Below are 7,015 nucleotides of genomic sequence, written 5' to 3'. Positions count from 1 at the left end.
CACCATTAAAGAAGGACCAAAGGAAGCAACATCATAGCACAAGTTGTCAAAATGGAAAAAAAAATGTGTTCTTAAAGAACATGTCAGAGGAAATCCTGGACATTATAATCTTTGTGGCTTTCCACAAACGTATGCACTGTATACCAGTGGTATTCAAATTTCAGGAAAGAGGGGAAAAAACAGGGAGGAAATAGCTGAAAGGTACTGATGGAGGAAGAACGTGGAGAATCACAGCAGTATAAAATGTAGTCTATTATGTTTTTCCTTGAAGTCGTTATGTATCAAGTGCTGGGATTAAAGGCTTGTTGCCACCACGCCCTGCTAAATGGCTTCTAAGTAGTTGGGGACAGATTTTCATGGGACTTTAAGTTACCTTGACGATGTCCCATTTAAGATAGGAGATAAATTCAGAGCACCAGCTAAAGTTGGTCTGCCAATTGGCTTCTCCTTGCCTGATTGTTTGCAGGTTGTCAGAGAAGTGCAGTATAACTTTTCCTTGGAAGAGAAAACCATGGAGTGGGCTGAAGATATTAAGAAGATCCAAGAAGCCTGGCGAGAAACAGAGCGTAAGGCTGATGAAGCAGAAAAGCTAAAGTGAATTCTATGAGCAGCCCAGAGGGAGACAGCAAAATGGGCTTCTCCAGGCCTCAAAGCACAGCCACAATGCCACCTCATATTAACCGCATCCTTAGCACCTTACAGCACAACAGCAGCCTCACTCCAACTCGGGTCAGCAATACTGCCACAAAACAGAAGATCCTCAGCCCACCCCACATGAAGGTAGATGTCAATCCTGCTGACTTCAAGTGTGAAGAAGACCCACTTGATAAACCGGAGTTAAAAACTCTTGACGACGAGGAGCTCCTCACCTGAGAAACATTCTGATAGGAGCTTCTGGGCCCCTAGTGGTTCAGTTACTGGACAGTAACTTGCCCAGAGGAAACTGTGGGTCTGTGTAACAGGATGAGGAGGTCTTGGCGTCCTTGGAGTGGGCAACCTTAGATTTCAAGCCTCTTTATAAACCCAATGGCTGTATAACCTTGCCATAGTTGGGCAACTGTGAAAAGATGTCACTGTCTTTCAAAGTGTTCCTCCCTGCATCTCTGCAGCAAGCAATATCAAATCTCTGTCCTTTCCCAAACTTGACTCTGACAACAGCAACCAGAAGACAGTCGAGCTGGTGAGCACTTTCCATAGCACACCCTGCCTCCGAAGCAGCACGTCCCGGAATTCCCTAGAGCCTCCCTCCCAAAACAGTGCCAGTGAGCTCAGTGAGGACCACACTCGTGGGCTTTTAGCTTCAAACCTGGGCAGTGGCACAGAGGTGCCAACCCTGACATCCTCCCAGATTTCTTCCCTGTCTACCTTGTCTGTGTGTTCAGAAGAACCATCACCTCCAAATACAGGTCCCACGGTCACTCCTCTGAATTTCTCAGTGTCACAAGTGTCCAACATGCCCAGTTGTTCCCAGGCCTATTCTGAACTTCAGACACTGTCCCCTAGTGAGCAGCAGCTTGTGGAGACAGTGGTCAACGTGGGCTACTCTTCTGAGTGTGTTCTGAGAGCAAAGAAGAAGGAAGGAGAGACTATTGAGCCGATTCTCCACTATCTCTTTGCACATGGACAGCTTCGGGAGAAGAGCTTTGAGCCCTTGTTAGTGGAAGTGGCTCTGGAAATGCACCAGTGTTCAGAAGAAAAGATGATGGAGCTTCTTCAGTTAATGAGCAAATTTAAGGAAATGGGTTTTGAACTGAAAGGAAGTGTTGCTTTTATAGAACAATGACCAGGACAATGCTTTGGAAGACCTCATGACTGGGGCTATAGCCAGCTGAGATCAGGCCTCTGCCTAGGCCTTGCCACAGAACCACCATGCCCAGGAGGTCCTGCTCAGCTCATTTCTTGGGGAGAAGGGACATACTTCCATGTTTTCTCTTGGGGATTAGAAGGTCAGGGGTGGAAACTGTACTTGCCAGTCTCTGTGAGCCCAGATCAGTGTGGGGAGATAAAAGGAAGATAACAGTGTATGAATGCCCCAGACCTGTCCTGACTCCTTCCATATTAAACAGATTTGCATTTTGAGAAGTGTCCTTCCCACCTTGGCCTTTCAGAAAGATACCTGAGTCTTTGTGGGGTCTCTATGGCCTCCAAGAGAAATTGGCAGAGAATGGAGGGCCAGACTCAGTGCTGCTTCGTTGGAGTAGACTGAACTCTAACTCAAGTCCAATGCAAGTGAAAGGTTCTTCCAGGGTCTACGCCCCCACCCCCAGCAGTCTCCCAGTGTTCCACTGGTTCTGTAACATGTCTGAGGTGCCAAGGATGCACTTTTCCTCATGGAGCCAAGTCTGCCTCTTCTGCCAGGCAATTCCCATGCTTCCCCACCCACACTGTGTCTTCTGACTTGGACTACAATCCTCTGCTGTCCCAGGTATTGGAGCCTCTGCTCTAGGAAGCTGTCAATTTGAGAAACCTTTTGCCCTTACATAAATAAATAATGGTATAACATTTCTGCTTAATTTCTATTCAAGATCGATTTGTGCCCCCATACCACATATATGTTCAGATTGTAACTCCCGATACTTGAGAACATGACATTATTTGGAAATAGGTTCTTTTTCAGATGAATCATGTTTACTTCAGGTCATACTGGTGTAGGGGATAACCTGCTGCAATGACATGGATCCTTGTATTAGAAGAAAATTTCTAAATACAGACAGAGGCACATATAGAGATGACCATATGATAACAAAGGCAGATAATTTGAGTGATACATCTAGAAGCCAAGGAAGGAAGAAGGATTGCTAGTAACAACCAGGAGTTAGTACAGGAGCAATAAGCCACCAGGAGTAAGAACAGTGACAATAAACTACCAACAGATGAAACAGTGACAGTGATCCACCAGGAGTTAGGCCAGCGACAATGAACTACCAGCAGTTAGGACAGAGACAATGAACCACCCTTTTTTGCAGCCTTCAGAGAGTCAGACCTTATCAATTTCTTGATTTCAGACTTTTCTTCAAAACTATGAGAAAATAATTTTCTGTTATATTCAGCCACGAAGTTTAGAAGACCAATACAATTTCTTCTTTTAAAAATCCATTAGAGTGTTTATTTCTTACTTATGAGCATGGTCTCAACAGTGTCTGTGCAAATAAGCCTCTTTGGATAAGAAATAATTTTCGCTGCTAGAAAAATAACAGTGAAGCTAATATTTACACCCACCTATCTCCTTATTCCAAATGTGTGATTCCTAATCATTATAAAACTTAAATATAGGCCTTTCGGCCTGAGCTTTTTACAGCTTGGTATCAGGCTTATGTAATTCCTTAAGCATTAATACTGAAATTGCACTTATCTATTCCTCTATTCACACAAGGATAATATGATGTATTATTCCCACAGAAGACAGACACTGTTGTCCATTGCCATATATTTATTTTAAGAAATTATTAGAAAAATCATAATTAATATGTCAGTGACCTTCTGTTAGCTTTCTTATCCCTTATCTAATGAACATTTTTGGTAATATTAAGGCAAGGAATAATTTTGACCTTGAAGGCCAGAGAGAAAGAAGTACCCCAAGTGCCTTCATATATTAATTAATGGCAAAACTTTGGGACTGTTCTTCCTTTTCTGTCTAGCATAGATTCAAACAACTGAAAGGTAATTATTGCAGTCAGACAATCAGATAATCAGGCAAGCAGAGCTGATTTTGTATGGGATAAGCAAAATGGACGCAAGTTCATTTTTTTTCTACAGGTGGTTATACAATTTCTCTAGCAACATTTGTTGAAGATGCTGCCTTTTCTCCAGCATGTATTTTTTGTCACTTTGTCAAAGATCACTTTGCTTGAACCTAGAGATAGATGTTCTATTGTATTCCCTTGATCTGTGTGTCTGTTTTGTTCCAGTAACATGCTGTTTTATTTACTATAGTTTTGTAGTATATCTTGAAATCAGGTATGGTGATACCTCTAGACATTTATTATGTTGAGGATATTTTTGGCTACTAGAGAGCTGCTGTTCTTCCAAATGAATTTCTAGAGTGTTTTCTCTATTCCTGTGATGGTCATTGCTTGACATTTCATTGGAATGGCATTGAATCTGTATGTTACTTTTGGTAGGAAGACCATGTTCACAATATTAATAATTCCAACCAATGAGCATGGGAGGTCTTTCTATCTTCTCATGTCCTCCTCAGTTTCTTTCTCCATTGTTTTTCTGTTTTCATTGTATAGGTCTTTTGCTTCCTTAGTGTTTCCAAGTTTCTTAATTTTTTTGTGGCTATTGAAAACAGGATACCATCCCTTCTCTCTTTCTCCATATGTTTTAACTTTGGTGTGTTGGAAGGCTATTGATTTTGTGTATTGATTTTGTATCTTGCCACTTTGCTGAAAGAATTTATCACTTTTAGAAATATTTTGGGTCAGCTATATATAAAATCATGGCATCTACAAATATGAATAATTTGATGTTTTTCTTACCAATCTGGATTTCTCTTGTTACATTGCTTGGACTGAAATTTCAAGTACTATGTTGAAGAGCAGTGGAGAAGGGGCCACACCTACCTTGTTCCCTGCATTCGTGGGGCGAAACCTACTTGACTGAGGTGGAAGGTGCTTCTGATATGTTCTTGGACTCTTTTTGTAAGCAGTTTGTTGAGAATTTTAGCTTTTAAGTTCATTAGGAATATTGGCCTATAATTTTCTATTCTTGTTACATCTCTGTCTGGTTTAGGTATTAGAGTTAGGTATGAAGAAAGGCTTCCCAGAAGTTGTTTGGGATCATACTATTCTCTCTTTTTCAAGTGTGCAAAATAATTTAAAAGGAAGTTGTGTTATTTCTTAAATGAAGGTTTGTTAGAACTCAAGAGTGAATCCATCTAGGCCTAGACTTGTTATTTTTGGGGGGGGGGGAGATTTTTAATTAATTTTTCAATTATGTTAGAAGTAATAGGTTTGTTCAGGAAGTCTGTCTGTTTTGGATTTAGTTTTGGAAGGTGATATAAGTGAAGGAATTCATACATTTCTCCAGGTTTTATGATATGGTGGAATACAAGTTTTGAATTATGCCCAGATGATTTTTCCAATTTCATTGGTATCAGTTGAGATGTCTCAAATTTCATATTATTCTAGTTGATTTGAGTATTCTCTTTTTCTTTTGATCAGTTTGGCAGTACTTTATCAATCTTATTTGTTTTGTTAAAGAACCAGTTCTTCATTACACCAATATTTAGAATTTCTTACTTTGTTTACAATTAATTGATTTATGCTTTGATCTTGATAATTTCTTTCCATTTGGTACTTTGGGGCTTGGACTATGCCTGCCTTTGCAGTACATTCAAAGGATATCTAAGTTATTTAGTCAATACCTCTCTATTTTTGTAATATAGGCAGTTAGTGCTATAAACTTCCTTCTTAGAACTGTCTTCATTAGTCCATAAGTTTGGGAATGGTATGTTCCTAATATTATTGTGTTGAGATTAATTCTGTTTAATTTCTAGTAAATAATGCCTTATAAATTAAGTTTCCCTGTGTTTGATGCATATACATTGTTGATTGTAATACTGTTGTTGAATTGTGCCTTTAATGAGTATGAAGTGGCCTTCTTTATCTCCTTTTATTTTATTTTAAAGTCAATTTTGTCTAAAATAAGTATAGGTACTCATGCTTCTTTAGTGTTTCCATTTGCTTGGAAAATGTTTTTCCATCCTTTCATGCTAAGGTGTTGTTTATCTTTGATTGTAAGGTAGGTTCCTTGTGGGCAGCAAATGAATGTATGCAGCTTTTTGATCCAGCCTACTAGCCTGTCTTCTGATTAGGGAATGGAGCCCACTAATGTTCAGAGTTATAATTGTGAGGTGTGAGTTAATCCCTGTCATGTATAAAGTTTTGTGGAGTTTGGTTTTTATTGTTTTTTTTTCACATTTTTATGTCCATTCTACTTTTATTTCTTTTTCTCTCCTCACAGGCATGTAAGTTTATCTCCTATATGTGGAGAATATCTTCCAGTATTCTTTGTAGGGCTGGTTCTGTGTTCATTTCATAATAAAGCTGGTTAATACCATAACATGTTTTTCTTTTACATTTTATATGAGGGATAATTTTGCTGGGGATAGTAGTTTGGGTTGGTGTCTTTTGCTTTTAAAATACTCCATTCAAAGTTCTTCTGGCTTTAAGAGATATCACTAAAAAATCTGAGGAAGGGTTAGAGGGATTGTTTAGCAGTTAAAGTGCTTGCATGCAAAGCCTAAGGACTCATGTTCACCTCTCCAGGTCCCACATAAATCAGACACACAGTGACACAAGCACACAAGGTCACATACACACAAGGCACACACATGCCTGGAGTTTGATTGCAGTGGCTGGAGGCCCTGGCACACCAATTATCTCTCTCTCTTTCATTAAAAAAAAAAAAAGCTGGGCTGGAGAGATGGCTTAGCGGTTAAGCGCTTGCCTGTGAAGCCTAAGGACCCCGGTTTGAGGCTCGGTTCCCCAGGTCCCACGTTAGCCAGATGCACGACAGGGCGCACGCGTCTGGAGTTCGTTTGCAGAGGCTGGAAGCCCTGGCGCGCCCATTCTCTCTCTCTCCCTCTGTCTTTCTCTCTGTGTCTGTCGCTCTCAAATAAATAAATAAATAATTTTTTTTAAAAAAGCTGCAGTAATTCTAATCGGCTTACTTTGACATGTAATGAGCTGTTTTTCTCTTACAGTTTTAGTATTCTCTCCTTGTTTTCTGTATTTAATGTTTTATTATTATATGATGCAGGGAATCTGTTCTCTGGTCTTGTCTATTTGGTGTTTCTGTACACTCCTGTACCAGGATCAGTCTCTCTTTGGGAGGTTAGGAAACTTTTTTTTTTTTTTTTTTTTTTTTTTTTTTTTTATTTTATTTTTTTTATTTTTTTTTTTTTTTTAATTTTTATTAACATTTTCCATGATTATAAAATATATCCCATGGTAATTCCCTCCCTCCCCACCCCCACACTTTCCCGTTTGAAATTCCATTCTCAATCATA

The 7,015-nt window shown here is 39.5% G+C and overlaps 1 pseudogene; it reads left to right on the top strand.

Moving 5' to 3' along the window:
• Window positions 1–325: 325 nt before the first annotated feature.
• LOC101614651 lies at window positions 326–1,832 on the top strand (annotated as a pseudogene).
• The last annotated feature ends 5,183 nt before the right edge of the window (window positions 1,833–7,015 follow it).

Source organism: Jaculus jaculus, chromosome 13, assembly GCF_020740685.1.
Source record: "Jaculus jaculus isolate mJacJac1 chromosome 13, mJacJac1.mat.Y.cur, whole genome shotgun sequence".
Classification (NCBI taxonomy): Eukaryota; Metazoa; Chordata; class Mammalia; order Rodentia; family Dipodidae; genus Jaculus; species Jaculus jaculus.
Note: the sequence above shows the minus strand (reverse complement) of the source record. Positions and strands in the feature narration are given on the sequence as shown.